This window comes from Microcaecilia unicolor, chromosome 2 (assembly GCF_901765095.1).
Source record: "Microcaecilia unicolor chromosome 2, aMicUni1.1, whole genome shotgun sequence".
In the NCBI taxonomy this organism is placed as follows: domain Eukaryota; kingdom Metazoa; phylum Chordata; class Amphibia; order Gymnophiona; family Siphonopidae; genus Microcaecilia; species Microcaecilia unicolor.
In genome coordinates, this window is record NC_044032.1 from 443,334,077 (window position 1) to 443,356,536 (window position 22,460).

General features: G+C 39.9%; 1 protein-coding gene across 1 annotated transcript in view; it reads left to right on the forward strand.

The window, feature by feature from the left end:
* Positions 1–14,643: 14,643 nt before the first annotated feature.
* LOC115462542 (interleukin-12 subunit beta-like) overlaps positions 14,644–22,460 on the forward strand; it is a 66,320-nt gene continuing 58,503 nt past the window's right edge. Inside the window, exon 1 of the mRNA XM_030192538.1 lies at positions 14,644–14,715. The gene's annotated coding sequence lies outside the window, so the exon portion shown is untranslated. The remainder of the gene's footprint in view (positions 14,716–22,460) is intronic.

The window sequence follows — 22,460 nt, forward strand, 5'->3', positions numbered from 1 at the left end:
GGTGTCCTTTTGGAGATCTTACATAGAAATCCTGTTCTAAAATTAGATCCTTGGTGTTTTATGTGGCCTGGGTTACATAATAGGCTGTATAACAAAATAAATGAAAAACTGGTGTCCTTCCTGGCTCACTGAGAAAAGTGAGATGAGAAAAAGCAAGGAGAACATTAAATCTATTAGAATTTTCAAATTATAACAAATGGTGCCATGAGAATAATATATACAAAAGGGGTCTCAACCTTGCACTTTCATGAAACCGTGATAGTGATCCCCTGTCCCCTCCCCTCTTTCCTTTCCTCTTCTTAATTACATCAATGTACTACTATTTAAGCATTATTCAGTTCTTAAGAGCAGATCAAAATTAAGGGATCTAAAGGGGAAAAAATTACTAGATTTGTTGGCATTTGGACTCTACAACCTCGTACGAGAAGTATATTTCTAAACTCTTTAGGAGTGTGAGGCACAAGGAGAATTTAAAAGAAAGCACAGATGAGGAAAGAATCTAAGTGAGTGTTGTTGGATTTCTAAAAGTAAATTTATACTAGGGCTGTAGCAGATATTCATATTTGATTCCGTTTGGCCCCATATAGTGCCCTGAATATATTATTTGTATTTGGCTTAATAGCGATTTAAATTCAAATATCAATAATCCAGGGCTCTACTTTGCTAAATCCTACTAAAATAAACACTTGATCTCGGATTTCACGTTGCTTCTTTTATTATTTGTTATGTTAAAGCTCAATGTCCGTTCATATTTGGCTGGATAATATTTTTCATTATTTGTATTTGAATGAATAGTAAAATTTGGTACAGCTCTATTTTATACCTTGATTTATTAAAACTTGGTTTCTAAAGATTGTTCATAGCACACTTCATATGTCTTGGCAGAATCATGATATAATCCTGTTCTTGCCCAGTTTGTAATCCCTTGAAATCCTTGGAAATAAAATATACATTTGTAATATAAAGCTTTGGGTGCTGTTGTTGCTGTGTTTGTGACATTGTCCTGTGCTGTCAGGGTTCCTCACCTTGAAAAAAAGATGTTCCTTGGGTTATCAGCACTTTTGCTTTTGGGCTCATCTTTGTATAGGTTGTGGAATTGCTGTAAATTATCTGTCTGGTTGTACATCAAATAACCCTTTCAATTTTAGAAAAACCCTATTGGCTTGATATAGGTTCAAAACAATAATGAATTTCTTGAAAGTCAACTAAAGTTAGAACTTTGGTATTAACCCTGAGAAATCTGTTTGAATGTGTTCCCATTCTGTTTGCACCATTTTCCAATTTTATATTCGAAATAAAATCTCTGTGAAATCCATGTATTTTAAACATTTTAGATAAATGTGGCTTTATTTGCAGCGGTTCTTACCTTTCATACTGCCTTTGCTGCAGACATTGATTTGAATATCTTATTTGGTGTAGAATGGAGGGAAGATCCACCAACATTAGATGGGGAATATCAGATACGTCTATACAGCTATGATGTGGTATAATCATGGAGACAGTATATTTGAAATACCTGCCAGGGGTGTATTCCTGTGCAAGTTGAGGTCACCTGGTATTGTACTTGTGTGTCCTCCAGTCTCTGTATTCCAAATCCATATTCTCATTAAATTCAGGCGTTTTTTATGGTTGGTGGGCCATCTTGGATTTACTGAACCTGAGAGCCTGTCTGGAGGGCACCCCAAAAGTGAAGGGGGCCCTCCTTTCTGGCAGTTGTGGAGATGGAATAGGCTAGCAAGAAGAGGGGAGGATGCTAGTGGCTTGGCTTGCAATAGGTCTGTTTAAAAGTAAGCCAGGCCACAGGCAGGCAGGATTGATGGAACGAGACCCAAAGCTCCAGAGAGGGAGGGAAGAGGACAGGAATATTTAAGGGAACGCCTCTGGGGTGCAGGGTTTTTCCTGTTCCTTGGAGGTGACTTTAAGGCCTGTCTTACCTGGCTTGCTGCATTGGTGGACATGGAACCGAGGCGGCCAGTGAAGATGTGGCTGAGAAAGAGGTGTCGTGTGCAGGTGACTCGTTTGATGAATTATGCTCAGAACGTATGAGTACAGTGCCTCCTCCCCTTTCTGGCTCCCCGACGTTGCCAGCATGAAAATCAAAAGCTGAAGCTGTTTCGGCTTTAGCTGTTGAAGTGGTAACTTGGGGCAGGTGAGGGAAGAATTCAGGAGCTGGCAACATTTTTTTTAAAAAAAAGGGGTGCATGACCTCGGAATGGTGGGGAAAGCAGTGGTCCTGATGTAGTGTGGCCTGCGGAAGAGAGGGATATGGAGGGGGTATATGCATGTCAGTGACACTGGGTTTACTGTTCCATCGGCAGGGGCCTGTGCTGTTACTACTGTTCCCATTTTGCCTGTGGTTGGTGCAGTGGTGCACAAGACGGGGTTAGGATGGCAGCAGCAGTAAAAAGCATGCAGGCTCGGCTCGTGACATGCTGATTCTCCTGATCTTCAAGACCCTGAAGCAGCATTACTAATTTGAGCTAAAGCGAAACACTGGCCAACGTTGGTCTTGGGGACTGGTTAAGGCTGGAGTAATGACTTCAGGAGAAACGATCATTTGAGTTTTTGAGCTAAGTACTAACCCTGAAGTTTCTTGCACTTCGTGCTGTGTTGGCTTTTGACATCAGTGAGATTAAACAATATAAGCACTTTAAGCAAATGTGTGCTCTTGTTTGATGCTTTGCAGTTTTGATATTTTGATGCAATTCACACAGCAAGTTACATACTGAATTTTCTTTGAATACTGGGAAGGTATTTTAGCCATTGTTAAGGAACAGATCATTGTATCACCTTTAGCTCTTTAGAGCTGTGGATCTGGAGCTCTTTGAGGCTTTTTCCTTCCTTTATGCACATCTTGTGTGTTCACACATTTTTGTTATTTCAGTGGGTCATTTTTGGTTTTTTGTTTATAGTGTTTTGATTCGACTGACTCCACATCCTTTTGGATTATTTTGTAGTGAACTGATTATATTCCATTGATACCCTGGTATCATACAGAGCATTTCACATGAATGCTTTCGGCACTTGTTACACGTTCAGGTATTGAAAACTGGAAATAACATGACAAAACACCTTCCACTCAGAACCCTAGTTTAACTATCCAATAGTGTAGCTATCTTAGCCAAAAGCACCTGAGCCAGTGGATACTTAGCTTCATGATGTCAAAGACCTCTCACACAGGGCAACACACTTTAAAACAATGGCTCTGAAAGGATATTTAAATAAAATGGTACAAACATCCAAGTCCCAAAACCTGTTCATGTAATGCATAATATAAAATGGAACATTAACCTTATTATAAAAAAATTTTGAGCATTGCCCCAAGATGTCTGCTGGATTTGGAACTTGGTCTACAAAAAGCAAATAAGGTGCTGGTGCTTACTGTTATGAGCCACTAAGGAAGTTTGTGTCTATTATTTTATCATACACCTCATTTTACATAGTAACATAGATGACGGCAGAAAAAGACCTGCACGGTCCATCCAGTCTGCCCAAGAAGATAAATTCTTATGTGCTACTTTTTTTTATTTGTACTGTCCTCTTCAGTGCACAGACCGTATAAGTCTGGCCAGCCCTATCCCCGCCTCCCAACCACCAGCTCTGGCACAGACCGTATAAGTCTGCCCAGCACTAGCCCCGCCGCCCAACCACCAGCCCCGGCACAGACTGTATATGTCTGCCCAGCACTAGCCCCGCCTCCCAACCACCAGCTCTGCCACCCATTCTAGGCTATGCTCCTGAGGATCCCTTCCTTCCTGAGGATCCCTTCCTTTACATGAATGTTTCACTTTCTAAAATGGACATAAAAATGACAAATACCTTCCACTCAGAACGCTAGTCCAAATATTCAATGGTGTGATTATCTTAGTCAATAATATCTGAGCCAGTGGGATGTTTAAATAAAATGCTACAACTACATTAGTACTAAAATCCATTCATGTCATACATAATATGAAATATAGCATTAACCTTTGCTCACTTTCCCCTCCATATTCCAGTGCCTCTGGCAACTGCAGCTTTCCTAGTCATAATAAAGTCAGATCCAGGAATCAGAAGATTTCCTCCAGACCTTGTGCAGTGGTGAGAGCAGTGTTCTTTCTAAGCTGTGCACATGTGTGAGCGCACATGCCTAGTAACTGCGCACACCAAATGTTTGCTGGCTTTATTTGTGAACGTAGGCCATCATCGAGTTGAGGCTGAAAACTTACACAAAAAGTGTTTTTCATGTGCACATAGGCCAGCAAAATTAGAGCGAGCATTGGTGAGGAGCCAACTTGTCAGAGTGGATGTATGGAAGGGAAGAAGCAAGCAGAAATTTGTAGCAGAAACGTGCAAATAGGGGTGGCTTCATTTTTGGATCCTCTGAATCTATCCTCAGTCCTTCATTGCGGTAAATGAAACCTTCCTGTAACTTCTGTAGGGAGGTAACAGGGCACTTCTAGTAAAAGAAGCTGGGGAGGAGGGGGGGATAGAGTTTAGCCACAGGAAGGTTTGGTTTTCAGCCATGAAGATCTATTGTAATTCTTTTTATTTAGATATTTCTGCAAATTAGTGCATATGATTCAGGTTATTCAGAATGCAGCAGCAAAATGGATCCATTGTAAGTAAGTTTGACCATGTCTCTCCACTGTTTAGAGAACTACACTGCAGGCTCAAATTCATTTTACGGTGGTTTGTCTGATTTTCAAAGCCTTAGAATGCCATTATCCCAATGGATTGGTCACTTTGATTAATTTGTTGGGTTTATTTATAGAAAGTCGTATGTATAATTATCTGCTTTTAGGATTCCCCTCTGTTAAAAGTATTAAATATAAATTGCTAGTAACACAAATTCATTTATGTATTTATTAGTCATTCCAGAGTTTTGCTGATGAGATCTACTCTTCTATATGTTATTTTCATTTTCGAAAGTTGGTGAAATCATATTTGTTTCTTAAATTTTTGTAATAGGTTTTTTTCTCTTTGTTTTAGCAATGATTATATTAGATTGTAATACCTGGCTATTATACCAGCTATTTCTTTTGTTACCGCTTTGAACCTTATTAAGTGGCCCTTTTACTAAGTCGCATTGGAGCTTACGCTCGCATAACGTGCATTAATTTGGAACTACCGCCCGGCTGCCACGTGGCCCAGGTAGTAATTTTATTTTCTGGCACACGGCGCTAACCGGGTGGTAATCGGCATTGTATGTGTGTAGACAATTACTGCCCAGTTAACACGTGAGACCTTACCACTAAGTGAATGGGTGCCAGTAAGGTCTCAGACCCAAAATGGACATGTGCCAATTTTTATTTTGCTGTAAGTCCATTTTTGGCCAAAAAAAGGCATTTTTTTACAGGTGCGCTGAAAAATGGACCTGTGCACGTCCAATACATGTGCTTACAACAGCGCAGGCCATTTTTCGGTGCACCTTAGTAAAAGGACCCCTAAGGGATTAGGTGGTAATAAGTCCCCCCAAGATCAGAAAAGATACGATCTCAGATTAGATCTCCAAATAGAAGCATTTTTAAAACTGGGGAGGGGGGGAGGGGGAGACACAAAATATTTCTGATATTTCTACTTTCTAATTAAGATCATGGAGAGCTCTAAGCACTGAAATGTTTGACATTTTGTCACTTGAGTTTGCAGTTGTAATGTGGAGGGTGTAGATTTTCTTTTGGAGGTAGATTCATGTGTGTGTTTGTTTTTGTTTTGTTGCTTTTGGATTTTTTTTTAATTATTTTTTTTACAATGGCTGCCTAGCAAGAGCCATGGTGAGAAGCTCCGACCCAGCCATCCCCTGGACCAATCTGCTGGGCCCAAACCAAGCGATCATGAGAAAAAAAATATATATATATATTAGAGTTTTTAATGTATAATTGTTTTGTATAGTGTATGTTTGTGCATGGAAGAAGCAGCTAACTAATTGGTCACACACGCAAGTGCTAACATCAGCTGCAGTTACAGCAGCAGTACTTCCATAGATCAGATGCACCTTTTCTGACTCCATGTGTAATTTTTTCTTAAGTTAGTCATACTTATCTTCTGTCTAAACTCCTGGTATTATCTGTCTATGTTCCACTTCTACTTACCTCTTGTGCTAAAAATGTTTTAATGTGTTGTTCCCCCCAAAAAATGACACTGCAGTTCATACAAAAGAATCACTAAAATAAACACAAATGAACTACTCAGACTCCAGTTGGAAAACACAAAACGAATGGCAGGAGAAAAAGACCTCAGCAATCATATCCCCCTTTAACCATCTCTTTTCCAAGCTGACGAGCCCTAACCTCTTTAACCTTTCCTCAGACGAGAGGAGTTCCATCCCCTTTATCAGTTTGGTCGCTCTTCTTTGACCCTTCCGCTGTACCTTTTTTGAGATCTTTTAGTGTGTAACTGAAAAGGGGGTGTGGCTATAGGAGAGAGGCATGGGGTGAGTCAGGGGAATTCACTAAAGATGCATGCAATATTATAGAATTCAAGGGATCCATGCTAATTTACACATGAAGATTTACACCAGGTTTCAGTTGGTATAAATCTTCACACCCACATTTGGGCACGGAGCCCAGTGTTACGTGCTATTCTATAAACAGTGCCCAGCTCAGAGCACTGTTTAAAGACTAGTGCTCAGCATTCATTTTTTTTCAGCATCCAAATTTGGGCACTATGTACTGAATCTAGTCCAATGTGCTGAGCCTTTAATACAATTCTGTAGTAAGAAAGAAGGGGAGTTTGAGGTGTGACAGTTAAAGAATTGCACTGTGTTAGAACTTACAATTTATAAATGTTTTCCTTTGTTTGCGTGCTGTAGTATGCTGATATCAGTTGATCTAATTCACAGTGTTACAGACATTTATCAGTTGATCTCATTCACAGTGTTTTCAGCTCTAGTCTGTCACTTTCTATTTTTAGGATAGAAACAGTAAATTACTAAATCTCCTTTGCTAACAGAAACTCCATGAAGAGTTGTCATTAGCAATGATTTCTCTGAATAAAATATTTTCCCCCAAATTTTCCACAAAATATATTTACAATGTAGAGATCCTATGTGTCAGAACAATTCTTTTTCTGAGAACTGATGTGAGCTTGAAAATGCCAGAATATTAGAAAAATGTGTAATACTATGTATTTAGAAAAGTCTGTTGTATTTCACTGTTGTACAGTGTGTGTCTTTATAAAAATGTGTAAGAGGTCAAAGTTCTAGGCATGCTTAGAGTACAGTTGTACCTGTTGATCCAATGCTGAAAAGCACAGGCAAGATTTACAACGTGAAGAAAAAGACAATGTAACACTGATTTTTAAAAAGGGTTCTAAGGGTGAGCTGGGAAATCACAGACTGGTAAGCCTGACTTCAGTGCTCGGCAAAACAGTGGAAATTATTATAAAGAATAAAATTACGTAAAACAGACAAACCTGGATTAATGGGACAGAGTCAGCATGGGTTCAGCCAAGGGAAGTTTTGCCTCACCAATTTGCTCTATTTCTTTGAAGGCGTGAATAAACATGTGGTAAAGGTGAGCCAGTAGTGTCTCTAGATTTTAATAAAGCTGTTGACAAAGTTTCTCATGAGAGACTCCTGAGAAAATTAAAGAGTCATGGGTTAGGAGGCAATGTCCATCTGTGGATTAGGAATTGGTTATTGGACAGAAAACAGAGTAGGGTTAAATGGCCATTTTTCTCAATGGAGGAGGGTGAATAGAGGAATGCCACAGGGATCAGTACTGGGACTGGCTCTATTTAGCATATTTATAAATTATCTAGAAATCGGAGTGATGAAAGAGGTGATTAAATTTGCAGATGATACAAAATTATTCAAAGTTGTCAAAACACATGTGGATTGTGAAAAACTGCAGGAAGACCTTACGAGATAAAATTTATCCCCCCCCCCCCCCTGCTTACTAAGCTGCATTAGTGGCTGCCATGCGCTATTACTGACACAATCCATTCACTTTGAATGGGCTGTGTTAGCATTGCCGCACGACAGCCACTAATGTGGCTTAGTAAATGACTGTTGGGGTTGGGTTAAATATTGACAAATACAAAGTGATGCACATTGGGAAGAATAATCCAAATCCTAGTTACCTGATGCTAGGTCCACCTTAGGAGTCAGCACTCAAGAAAAGGATGTAGGTGTCGTCATAGACAATATGCTGAAATCTGCGCAGTATACAGCGGTGGCCAAAAAGGTAAACAGGATGCAAAATAAGACCAAGAATATTATAATGCCTCTGTATCGCTCTATGGTGGGACCTCACCTTAAATATTGAGATCAGTTCTGGTTGCCATATCTCAAAAAAGATATAGTGGAATTAAAAAAGGTTCAAAGAAGAGCAACCAAAATGATAAAGAGGATGGAAAACCTCCCGTATGAGGAAAGGCTAAAGAGGTTATTGCTCTTCAGCTTGGAAAAGAGATGGCTGAGGGAGAATATGATTGATGTCTACAAATTCCTGAGTGGTGAACGGGTAAAAGTGAATCTATTTTTCACTCTTTTAAAAAGTACAAAGACATGGAAATACTTTTAAAACAAATAGGAGGAAATATTTTTTCACTCAATGAATGGTTAAGTTCTGGAACTTGTTGCCAGAGATCGTGGTAACTGTGGTTAGAGTACCTGGGTTTAAAAAAGGTTTTGATAAGTTCCTGGATGAAAAGGCCATAGTCCATTACTGAGATGGACATTTTATTTATTTATTACATTTGTATCCCACATTTTCCTGCATAGCAGTAGGCTCAATGTGGCTTACAGGTTCCGGAGAGGAGAGTACCAATCCAGGAATATATACAGAGTAGAAAATAGAGTAACAGTAGGTGCAAGGAAGCTGATAAGGTTCCGGAAAAGAAAATAGAACTCTGGGACGAATATATAGTAGCATATAGAGAGAAGTAAGCCCAATGAGTCTGATAAGTCTCCAGGGATGGGACTACAGCTTCTAGTGAGCAATACAGAGTAGGATAAGAGTAGAAGTACACTTATTTATAACTGGAGTGGTAAAATTCGTTCAGTTTGAAGTACTAGGATTATGTGAAAGGGGTATTGTTCATTTCTTAGATCGAAAGATGTGATGCATTATACATGAATTAGTTCGGGTCTGATGGGTAGGCTTTCCAGAAGAGGTGAGTCTTGAGGTCTTTTTGAAATTTTAGATGGGTGTTCACAGTTCTAATGTTTCTAGGTAAAGCGTTCCAGAGCTGGGTGCAAATGTAGGAAAAGCTGGACGCATATGTTGATTTGTATTTTAGTCCTTTACAGTTTGGGTAATGTAGGTTTAGAAACGTTCTTGATGATTCCATGATGTTTCTAGTTGGTAAATCGATAAGTTCAGTCATGTAGGTTGGGGCCAGACCATGGATTATTTTGTGGACCAGAGTGCAAATTTTGAAGGCTATTCGTTCTTTGATTGGTAGCCAGTGCAGTATTTCACATAGGGGTTTAGCACTTTCGAATCTTGTCTTTCTGAAAATTAGTCTAGCTGCCGTGTTCTGCGCGGTCTGGAGTTTCCTTAGGATCTGTTCTTTGCATCCCACATATATGTGTTACAGTAGTCAACATTTGATAGTGCCATTGTTTGAATTATGTTACGGAAAGTTTCCCTTGGGAAGAATTGTTTGATCCATTTGAGTTTCCACATTGCATGGAGCATTTCCTTTGTGGTGACAGAGGCTTGGCTCTCCAGGGTTAGGTTGGTGTCAATAGTAATTCCGAGGATCTTCAGTTTGTCTGATATTGGGAGAGTATGTTCTGGGTTTTTTATGGATGAAGGGAGGTTTGTTTTGTGGTGAGAAGAGAGAATAAGGCAGTGAGTTTTTCCTTGTTGAGTTTGAGTTTGATTGCCGATGCCCAGGCATCCATTAAGCTTAAACTAGTCTTTATTGCAACAGTGATTTCTGTTGGATTAGAGTTGAACGGTATGTGAATGGTGACATCATCTGCATACAGAAAAGGATTAAGATTATGCTTGTATAGGGCATGAGCAAGGGGGATCATCATCAGATTAAATAACATAATATCACCATAATACTACCTTGATATTAATCGCAACTTGTATTTGTTCATACCGAAATCAGTTAACGCCGATTACGGTACCATGTAAGTCACATTGAGCCTGCAAAAAGTTGGGAAAATGTGGGATACAAATGCAACAAGTAATAAATAAAAGCATGGGTGAGAGAGGTGAACCCTGGGGTACTCTGCAATCGGTGCTCCATGATGGTGATATGTTTGGGTTTGCTTTTACTTGATAAGATCTCGTGGCTAGGAAACCCTTGATCCATTTGAATATATTCCCTCCTAGGCCTATCTTGTCAAGTATTCTTAATAGTATATAGTGGTCAACCATATTGAATGCGCTTGACAAGTCGAATTGCAGGAGGAGTATGTTTTTACCTAGTGTGATTTCCTTTTTGAATTTGGCTACGAGTGTTACCAGGATGGTTTCCGTACTATGGAGAGATCTGAAGCCCGACTGTGATTCATGAAGGATTGAGAAATTGTCGATGTATTCAGTAAGTTATTTAGCTACAATGCTTTCCATCAGTTTGGTTGTAAGTGGGATGGATGCCACAGGTCGGTAGTTGGTGATATCGTTAGTTTTCTTTTTGCTGACTTTTGGTAATGGTGTGAGTAGTACATTACCTTTGTCTTTCAGAAATATGCCATGCTGGAACAAGAAGTTGAGGTGGGAGGTAAGTTCAGTGATGAATCGAGTGGGAAGGGTTTTCATTAGATAATTGGGGCAGGTGTCCAATTGACAGTAGGCTGTAGAGATCTTATTGGTTGCTAGTGCTATTGTTTCTTCTGTGATCTGGGTGAAATTTGTCCAAGTTCAGTCAGCTGGGTCTAGCTTGGTCTAGCTCATTAAGGAAGGTATCAAGGTTGGTGTAGTCATGTGACCTATTTTTGCCTTAGAAGTAGTTAGTAAGATCGTCTGCTGTTGGGATTCCTGAGTTTGTTGAGGACACTGGTTTTGTGTCTAGTAATTTATCCAGTAGCTTGTATAACTTTTTTATGTCTTTGTAGTCAGAACCTAGTTGTTCATTATAGTAGTTCCGTTTGGATTTTTTGATTTCATATTTGTATTTTCTATGTGATTCTTTCCAAGCATTTAGATTTTGATTGTTTTTGTTTTTTCTCCAAGCTCGTTCGAGTTGTCTGGTTCTAGATTTTAATTGTTTCACATTTTCGTTGACCCATGGGCTCCTGTTTGGTTTGTGAATTATTATTATTATTACATTTGTACCCCGCGCTTTCCCACATAATGCAGATTTTTGTTCATAAAGGAGCTAATTCATTTAGAATGGTGATACATCTCGATTCCCAATCTGCAAGAAAGTTGATGGTATCAGATGGAATAGACCAATTGTTGCTGTAAATTGATTGCCAAAATGCAGTTGTGTCCACTTTACCTCTGGTTTGGTAAGAGTTTTTTTCATCAGCTTTGAGATGCCCATTCTTCAGCCAATGTAGGGTCAGATTTAATTTGAAGTGATCTGACCATGAAATTTCCATCCATTTGTGGTCAATGACTTTAATGATTTGGTCTGATGCGAATTTATGGGTTAGCAGGTCAAGTGTGTGGCCTTTTCTGTGGGTGGTATTCAGATGTGGCCATTCAAAATCCCATAGTTGGAAGAATTCCTTACAATCTTGGACACCAGTTGCATTTGGGTCTTCTAAATGAAGGTTTATGTCCCCAGTGACTAGTATGTTTGAGTTAGATGTGCAAGTGGCCAATATGAAATCCATTAGGGTTATATATGCTTTGCTCCAAGTGCTTGGTGGTCTGTAGAATAGGACATAATTTAGATTGCCAGCTACACTTTTATGTTGCAATCTGATTGAGGCAATTTCTAGTTGAGGTGTGATTGATTCAGCAGTGGTTTCTAAAGTGAGATGGGATCTGTAGATTATGGCAATGCCTCCGCCTCTTTTACCTATTCTAGTCCAGTGTGTAATGTTGTATCCCGGAGGGCAAAGGTCCAGTATTATGGGATCTTTTTGGTCATGGATCCAGGTTTTGCTGATGAAGAGTAAATCTAAGGTTTCCGATGTGATCCAATCTTTTATCATTTTTGTTTTGTTTACTGTTGATCTGGCATTGATGTAACCTATTTGAATTGTAAGGTATAGATCTTCCATAATGGTGAAAGTGGGAAACTTTATTAGTTGTCATTTGTATGTCGATTTGGATTTATTAGAGCTTTTTTGTGTTGGTTGTGCAGTTTGTTTGTGGGATAATGTTTTGCTATTGTAAGTTCTTTTGCCAGTTTGGTTGAGGTTGGTGTGTCTGGTAATCCTGAATCGACTTTGTAGTATTGGTATGGTGTTATTATCGAGAGGTGTGGCTAACAGTATTTGGACCAATGTTAAGGAGTAGGATCCTAGGAGTAATTTCATGACGTTCATTCTGGCACCTTTGTGTAATAGTGAGTGCTTTCGGTTTTGCACTTTCTCGGGATCCAATGTGATCTGTTGTGTGTTAAATGACTTCTAAGAATGAACTCATGGGAAAGAGTGGAGTGTTGTTAGGGGTAATGTTTTTATGAAGTGAGGTTTATCTGGATTAAGTTCGTGAAGTAAAGGAGTGTGCGTGTAAAAGTATGAGAATGATGAAGGAAGAGGGTATATGAATTCGTGGGTGTTTATGATATGGTACCCAATTATGCTCTGCTTCTTTTTCTCAAGGGTGTATCCAGTCGTCTGGTAATTGTGCCATTTAGTGTGTGAATGTATGAAGGTGAGTGTATGTTGGAGTGTTGATGTGGTTCGAGGACAGTCAGTCGTGGACTTTGCTTGCGGGTCCAAAGTCGTAGGCTCCAATTGCAACTTAGACAATCCTGCAAGTGTCAGACGTTCTATTTTCAGGTCTTCCCTTCTGTTTCCTCTATGACGTTGGTAGAGACCTGTCCCGTAAGGAGTCCAAGGATCCTATCCTCTGATTTGGCACTTTTTCCACCCTTTGCAGTATAGTGGTTTCTTTGTCTGGCCTGCTTTCCGATTCGGTTGGGGAGATGTGCTACATTTGATTAGCGGCTAGGGTTCTTGTATCTTTTTCTTTACCACTTCTGAAGCCTGTCCCACTTTGATCTCACTTTCCTACCTTCATTAGGATGATGGGGGCTCCTCTCCTCTTTCTATATGAAATGCAGACCGAACTTTACTGGAACACTGTAATATTACAGGAGTCTTCAAATACATTCAAGATATTTCCACATCGGTTGGCTTCATATATACATTGCTTTTTTAACTGGGAGCAGTCAGTTGTCCGTAAACCAGATATATGCCCCAGCACTGTCCGATATATAGTTTCTGCTTTACAGAGGCTGCTTTCTCCTTGTTCTGAGTGCTGGAACCTGCTCTCCCAATGTACAAAGGAGCAGAGGTGAAGCAGGTGAAGAGCTCAGAAGGCAGCACACATAAGGAAGCCACTGCTTGCCCTGGGATTAGTAGCATGGAGTTCCTGTTCCGCACCCCCCCCCCCCCCCCCGGGGACAGGCTGAAGAAAAGTCCCCAGGATTGGCTGAAGCAGCCTGCTTTTTCTGGCTGGCACCATTTAAAAAAAAAGTTAATCACTGCAAGAAGAGGAGCTGCATTGGGTAGGGGGGGCTGTGGGGACAGATGCTGAGGGAGCCACAATGACGGAGAACATCAAGAGGTAGCATGATAATATAAATCTTGGGAGCTGGTTGTTAAAGTAGCTGCTTTAACAACCGGCTCCAGCACACCACTGCACTTGAGGATCAATATTTAAAGTGATTTAACCAACCAGAAATGGCTACTGGCTGGTTAAATCATCTGTTCAGGGCTAACCACTAATTTTTAGCAGCACTTAACTGCCTCTTGCTGCTGAAAATAACCAGCTAATCCCAAACTGAAAGCTATTTTGGAAGTGTTCCTGGATGGAGTCAGCACTTGGCCATTTAACCACATAAATAGGACCACATAAAAGTCAGTCCTGTCGTTATGTGGTAATCTATAGCTAGTTAATTGCTGAATATTGCACCCAGAAATTCAATGCCAGTGCTCTGATATGGCCCGGCATTAAATTTAGAAGTTTAATGCTGGCAGCGATCAGCAAAATTCTGATCACTGCTGGATGAATATCAGGCACTTGGTGAGTAGCTGAATGCTCAAAAGATCAGGATTGAGACTGTGGTATGTAGACTGGGGGCTGCTGTATATGTAGCCAGAAAAGTGGAAGAAAAATACAAAGAAAGTCCTCTGTTAAAATTCAGGTACTTTTAAGCTTGGTCCTGTTAAAAGAGGCTTTGACTGCATTTTCCAGCAGGCACTAGGACTGGGATTGGGAAAGAACAGGTGTTTGAGGAACCTGGGAGAAGGGATAATTAGCATGCTCTCAGGTGCTTGATTATTGACCTGTGCTCATGCTATGAGAAGAATTAAAAAAAAAAAGATTTTGTCTTTTATAGGAGACTGGGTCAGGGCACACAGCATATGAGGAAAGGAGGACAGATTTCCCCAAGAGAATGTAAATGTAAATTTTAGCCTTTGTAGCAAGGTTCCCTCTCCTTGCATGTCTTCCTAGGCACTGGCAGATTAGCCTGGGGGAGTTGTTCAGTCTCTACAATAGACAGCTGGGAGTCTGAGGGAGGAAAAGAGATTTGCCTCCAATAGGCTGGCATGTCAGCTGCTTAAGAAGCTTAATATATTTAAAAGTCCTTGGGTGAAAGGGTGAAAACCAGACCAGGAAGAAAGAGATATGTAGAAAGCTATATGTGAGTTTGCTTCATAGGAAGCTTTGTTTCTAGTTTGGGGAGATTTGCTCTCTTATCCACATTAAGATAGGGAAAGTTTAAGAGTACACCCACAAATGTAAAAGGTTGCCTTGAAATATAAAGCAGAGGTGCGTAATAAGAAAGTTTTGTTAAAGTGGGCAGTACTAGAAAGGGAGACTGCAGTTTCAGTGTATAGCATTTGTATTATGTGTGTGTGCTTGGTGTGTCAGAAAATCTGGATTGGAGTGCCATGTGAAACAGGAACTGTAAGGGAGAAATAAGGAATTACCTGTTGTATGGTTGTAACTGAGAAAGGAAAGAACCCCAAGTTAGTGATATGGTGATGCCATGAGTTTTGTTTTGTTAGGAAACATTAAAACTTTTGATTTTGGAAAGTTTTAATATGCTATTGTATGTGAGGCCCTTGAAAGTAGAGTGACTGCTTAATAAGGCCTTAGCATTGTAGTCTCACTGGCCTGTAGTGGGTACTAGGCTCAGAACATTGAGTATCCAAGAACAGGTTGGCCTGGGATCATCACAAGACATTAATTAACATTCTAGAACAGGACAGTTAAGAATTGTAGAAAGACCTTGTGATACTAGGAAACTGAACATCAAAATGGCAGCTAAAATTAAATGTGGAATAGTTCATACTCTTAAATGTATCTGGAGTGTGGGAGGAGGGGACAGTATTCCAAATATGTTTTACATGGGTAAACATTTATTAACATATTGAAAAGCTACAGTATGCTCCTGAAATTAGCAGCAGCAAGATTCTCTTCAGCAGCGGAAAAGTCCTATTCCTCCAGTGATCCTTTGCATTTAACTTTTTGTAGAAGCTAACATATATTACAGCTTTCTGTTATTAAACTGACACACACCTAGAACTTTTAAAAATGATTATTTAATTATTTGCCTTTCTAAGTTTGTGCTCACAGTATATTAAAATTCAGGCATAGTGGGGAAGTCAGTATTCCTGAAGGCTTACCATTTAAATTGGGGCAATGGAGGATAAGGTGTATTAGGAGGAGCAGTGTAATTTGAATTCTTGCTTTTTTTGTTTTAATTCTTAGCCTACTACTCTAACCACTTGGCCAGCCCTTCATGGACCATCTGAGTGGCTTAGTTTGTGTCCTCTTTTAACCTCTGTATGCAAAATGGCCAAATACTTGACTGTGCGCTTTATTCTTGATTCAAAAATAAAGATGGCAGATTCCCCATGTAATATGGGATCAGTGCTGTTTAATTTTGGTAAGGTATGCTTCTCTTTCTTTCTAATGCAAAATTTGCAGAACATATAGCTCAGGTTGCCTTGGTTTAGGTTCTGCTACTGGAGATGCTTTCTGATCGTAGCTCATGGGTGATCCACTTCTGTTTTGAATAGTTTCAATAAGTGAGATGCCGGCTGTAGTAGATGTTGACAAGAAATATCCTTACGTTTAGGACAGTTTAACAAAACTGAACCCAGTATGGGAGGAGACTGTTTCTTGGCTTTGTGGTTTTGTATCTGATAAATAACTAAATAGAAGCATTTTTGCTGACAAACAGGCAAAACTTCAGATTACTCGGAGAATGTAGATTAAAATCAAAAGGAAGAGCTCTCTACGTCATCTATGACTTTACACTTGCCAGTCTTCTCAGGTCATGACATACTGACATTTTTATTGTGAAAATTTTCTCCTCCACTCACTGTCTCTATTGTAAATTTCAAATGACACTGTAAATGGCCCCATATCCAATCACATCCCCCATATTCCACCCCTGGACTAAACTAAACTTATGTGAAAGTTCAGATTTATTTTTCTTTCAATTATTCAAATGTACAAATGGTAAATTACATATCTCTCATACCTTTAGATTTCCATACTCAGAAGCGTATGTGCTTCAGACCTCCCTCTATATTAATAGCGGCATGGGTTTCAAAAGGATCCTGAGACTGTAAGCACTGATAATGGTAATAAATGATTAGACTTGCAAAGGCTAATTTTATAAAGGGACACCCAGGTTTAAGTGCATGTTCAGGCATCTAGGACAATTTTTTTAAAGCCAAGAAGGTATCTACTGTCTTTATAAAATACTACAATAAGTGGCTGAAATTGTGTTTACGTTGTAAGTGGAGACATTTACATTTATAATGGAGCAGGTGCAAATGTCCATACCTATAATATTTAAGTATTTATTTATTTATAGTGTATTTTTGTGAATACTCCCACCCAAACTCCACCCCTTTATATGCCTACTGATATAGTCCACTGTGCAAAGATAAATGTGCAATTTAAAGTGTTGGAATCATATGATTACAAACCTGGAGGTTTTTCAGACTGATGAACAACATTGGAGTCTTCATGGCAGTAGGCACAGTTAGTCATAGTTAAGATATAACAATACATATATGCCGCTGACTGCTGAGATCTTTTTCTCCTGAATAAAAAAAAAATATGTATATAACAAATTGCTAAGCTGAGACAGGTTCTGCTTCTTTGTTGTTGCAACTGTTTAGTAGCCTTTAGGCATTTATTTCCTATGGAGCATTAGTATGCTATATAGTAGGTAGCCCATTCAGTCCTAGCTATGCAACTGGACAGGGGTAATGCTGGATGAAGGGAGGGAGAGAAAGGAGGAGTGGCCTAGTGGTTAGGGTGGTGGACTTTGGTCCTGTGGAACTGAGGAACTGAATTCGATTCCCACCAGGCACAGGCAGCTCCTTGTGACTCTGGGCAAGTCACTTAACCCTCCATTGCCCATGTAAGCCACATTGAGCCTGCCATGAGTGGGAAAGTGTGGGGTACAAATGTAACAAATAAAATAAATAAATATAGGTAATGGAGGGAGAGAAGGGAGAGAGAGAAAGACAGACAGACAGGGACGGTGCTGGTTGGGGGGAGGAAGAGAAAGAGACATGGGTAATGCTGGATGAAAAGAGAGGTTGGGGGGGAGAGAGAGAGACAGATGGGGACAATGCTGGAAGACAAGGGGCAAGAAAGGAAACAGTGAAAGAGGAAGTGAAATGGGAGGGTTAGGGTGAGGGAAAGCTATAGTTAGATGCACTAAAACGAGTGGATAGAGAGGCAACAGAAAATGGAATAAAGCTGAAAGGAATAGATCAGTATTAGGGCTGGATGTAGTAGAGGAGAAGAATAAAAAAATTACAAATGGACAGGAGACTCTTTAAAAGAGAATTAGAAGAAGATAAGAAAGCAGTAATCAGAGACTGGGACTAACACACTTTTAAATGGCCAGACAACAAAGCTAGAGAAAGAATTTTAATTTAGGATGAAGTAATATGATAGCTGTTAGCCCACTTGAAAGGTTAATAAAGAAAAAAAAAAGGAAAAAAAAAGAAAATAATGTGATACCCTTTTATTGGACTAAATACATTTTTGACTAGCTGTCAGAGGCCAAAACTAACTTCCTCAGGTCAGGACAGTATACTAATATTATGGTATATTGCCTGATCTAACCAAAGATGTTTTGACCTCCAAAAGCTAGTCAAAAAATGTAAGAAGTTAGTCTAGTATAAAGGTATCACCTTATTTTCCGTTGTCTTATTTGTTAGTTAATCATGTGGTTATTGGAATATGTCAGTTTTTGAAATTTACATCTGCTATCTTTCTATTTTACACAGTACAGGGGAACATGCATCACTGTTTCTCATTCTCTGGTGCTGCATTACATGCACAGTCTGGCTTCTTGGGAGTTTGGTTTAATTTTTGTATATATTTTTCTATTTTTAGCTTATACTTATTCTACACTTTATGAGGGTCTATCTTTTTTCTGTCTGTGTGAGAGAAACCAGGTATTCTGTTAGCATCAAATGTCTTTGGAGAATTGATCTATACCAATCCAGCTTGTTTAGTTTTGATTTGATTTGTACATCGCCTTGCTATTTGATAAGGAAATGCGGTATATGAAATTCAACAAACCATAATACGTTCATTGATATTTCAGTGCCTACTACAGTATTTATGGTGCTGCCTTTCTCTACATAGGCCTCTTTTTTCAACTTGCTCATATTAAACGTCATCTGCCATTTGGATAATGCCCAGTCTCCCAGTCTCACAATTCTCTTGTGGTTTAACAACTTTGAAAAACTTAGTGTTGTCAGCAAATTTAATTACCTCACTAGTTACTCCCATCTCTAGATCATTTATTAATATGCTAAAAAGCAGCGGTCCCAGCACAGACCCCTGGGGAACCCCACTATCTGTTCTTCTCTATTGAGAACACTGACCTTTTAACCCTACTCTCTGTTTTCTTTTAACCAGTTTTTAATCCACAATAGAACACTACCTCCTACCCCGTGACTCTCCAATTTCCTCTGGAGTCTTTCATGAGGTACTGTTACGTTCCTCACCTGATTCCAGGCCTGCGCGTCTGATTTGCCGGCGAGGTGCAGTCCGGCAGAGCTAGCCGGCTTTTTGATGTTTCTCCAGGATGGGTCGGTTTCAGTTTCCCAAGTCTGGCAGCCATCATCTGGCTTAGAGCACAGGCAGCGGCCATCTTGGCTAGCTCAGGAGGGGGCGGCCATTTTGTATAAACGAGATCAGGAAGGAATGCCATATTTGGTCTTGGGAGGATCTCCTATGGTGGCAGCCATGTTGGCTTCACCTGAGTGTGGTTTGCTCAGATTTCCTCACTATTTAAAGCACTGCCTCCAGGCCTTCATTGCTTCGGCCTCATTTGTTCTGAGGAGTTGCTGTCGGAGTGCTGTTCACAGACTTCCTTCTGTTCCTGTTTTTTCTGTGTACCAGACCTTGGCTAGTTATCTCGGATTTCGCTTGTTTGCTGCCTGCCTTGACTCTGGACTGATTTGACTATTTCTTTGCCTGTTGGAGTACTGGTTCTGGACAGTGTCTGTTTCCTGCTATCCTGGTCAGCGGCTGTGCAACCCCGCTGGTTCCTGAAGTCCTGGTGGCCGCCTGCAGCTGGGGGCTCAACTCCCGGTGAACGGTGGTCGTTTCCCAGGTGAAGCTAGGGGTTTTCTGGCTGCCTGACCGAGTGCGGTGTCACTCCATCTCTGCCGTGCTCAGTTGGGGCACAGGGGCTCACTACTACTGGGTCATAACAGGTACTTTGTCAAACACCTTTTGAAAATCCAGATACACAATATCAATCGCACCTTTATCCACATGTTTGTTCACCCCTTCAAAGAAATGCAATAGATTGGTGAGGCAAGATTTCCGTTCACTAAATCCATGTTGGCTTTGTCTCATTAATCCATGCTTTTGAATATACTCAGTAATTTTGATCTTTTTTTTTAAATTTGAACTGTTTTTATTCAGTTTTCCAAAATCCATACAATAATCACTTTAACTTTCAACCAGTTATACAACATTGCTTGCAACTGAACCAATAAAACTTCAAATGTATAAACACTGTGTGTACATCATCATTTTATCCCCCCTCCCTCAAACTACCCTCCTCATTCCATACATTTATGGTTTCTGGACCCTGTCTGTCCCCTTCAGTTCCTATGCCCAAAATAGGTTGTAATTTTGATCTTTATAATAGTCTCTACCGTTTTGCCCGGCACCAACATTAAGCTCACCGGTCTATAATTTCCTGGATCTCCACTGGAACCTTTTTTAAAAATCTGAGTTGCATTGGCCACCCTCCAATCTTCCGGTACCATGCTAGATTTTAAAGATAAATTACATATTACTAACAATAGTTCCACAAGTTAATTTTTCAATTCTATCAGTACTCTGGGATGAATACCAACTGGTCCAGGAGATTTGACCCATTACATCCTCCAGGATTATAGAGATTTCATTCAGTGTCTCTGACTTGTCAGCTTTGAATACCATTTCTGGCACTGGTATCTCTCCCAAATCTTCCTCGGTGAACACAGAAGTAAAGATTTCATTTAATCTCCCCGCAATGGCTTTATCTTCCCCGATTGCCCCTTTTACCCCCTCAGTAATCTAGCAGTCTAACTGATTCTTTGGTTAGCTTCTTGCTTTTAATATACCTAAAAAAAAGTTTTGCTATGTGTGTTTGCCTCCAACACAATCTTTTTATCAAAGTTCCTCTTTGCCTTCCTTATCAGCACTTTGCATTTGACTTGGTATTCCTTCTGCTGTTTCTTATTATTTTCAGTCAGTTCTTTCTTCCATTTTTGAAGGATTTTCTTTTAGCTCTAATAGCTTCCTTCACCTCACTTTTTAACCATGCCAGCTGTAGTTTAGTCTTCCTCCCTCCTTTTTAAATACATGGAATATATTTGGCCTGGGCTTCCAGAATGGTATTTTTGAACAGCATCCACGCCTGATGTAAATTTTTGACCCTTGCTGCTGCTCCTCTATGTTTTTCTTTTTTCACTGTTATTCTCATTTTATCATAGTCTCCTTTTTGAAAGTTAAATGCTAACGTATTGGATTTCCTGTGTATACTTACTCCAAAGCTAATATCAAATCTGATCATATTATGATCACTGTTATCAAGCGGCCCCAGCACCATTACCTCCAGTACCAGATCATGTGCTCCACCAAGGACTAGGTCTAGAATTTTTTCTTCTCTTGTCGGCTCCTGTACCAGCTGCTCCATAAAGCAGTCCTTGATTTCGTCAAGAAATTTTACCTTCCTAGCATGCTCTGATGTTACATTTACCCATAGGCACCCCGTATAAGAGGCTTGGGGAGGGAAATGCAATAAAATAAATAAATAATTTTATTGCCCTTTGTAGTAGGATTCTTTGGATTCTTGCTTCTCCTTTTTTGTCCTAGTCCATGGCAGAGGTGTCCATTGCCAAGTTTGTTCCCTTCCCTTCTCCTTCCCTTGCTTTTCTTTAAATTGATGGAGTTCTTTTCTTTTAATCTTTAGTTTGTAAACAGCTTTGCGCGTCCCCTCGTAAAGCAATATGTTAAGCAGGGAGAGGTGAAAACAGAGGGATTAATGTGGAGGAAAGAGAGGGTAAATAAATACTGAAGCAGGAAGTATAGGAGAAGAGGTGGGGCAAAGAATGATGGGGAAAGGGGAAAAACAGAAGGAGGGCTATGAAGGTGTTGAAGGATAAAGGAATGGGACAGATCTTTGAAGTAAGTGGGAAAGGCTGGAAATAAGGAAGATAAAAGGCGAAAGAGCCTGAATAAGGGGTAAGACATGGGAATTAAGATGGAGAGGGGATGATTGATGGGGAAGTTACTGGGCTTTGTAAGGGGATGAGAGATGGAGACAAGCTGGGCAGGCAATGAATACAGAGGGTGGAAATGGAAGACAAGAAAGTGGGTGAAAGACAGGAAGTAGGAGACTGGGTGACAAATAAGACAAAGATAGGAATGGGAGAACTAGGGAGGTAAAAGTAAAAAGCTGATAAGTAGGTGAATGAGGGAGACAGAGGATTGTGGTGTGTGTGTGTGGGGGGGGGGGGGGGGATGAGGAATGAAATCTAGCTACAGGTAGATTAAACAAAAGCCAAAGAAATTGAGAAAAAAATATGAAATGGAAAGATGAGTCAGTTGGATATAAGGGAAGAAGATGGACAGTGAAGAAGTAGAACATAAAAATTAGATCCTGGAAAAGGACTTACGAGAAAACCAACAAGAAGAAATAGTAGAGAGACCAGGACCAATCCCAACCCACATAGAAAAACAAAATGGTCAGCCAAAAAAGGTAGAAAAATATTCTTTAAATATTGAACGTCGATCTGTGAGATTTGAAAATGTGGATTTCTTGTATTCTGTTCTGTACAGGAGGAAATGGCTTTCTATTTCTCCTTTTTCAGTCTGCTCAGTCTGGTTTCTTGG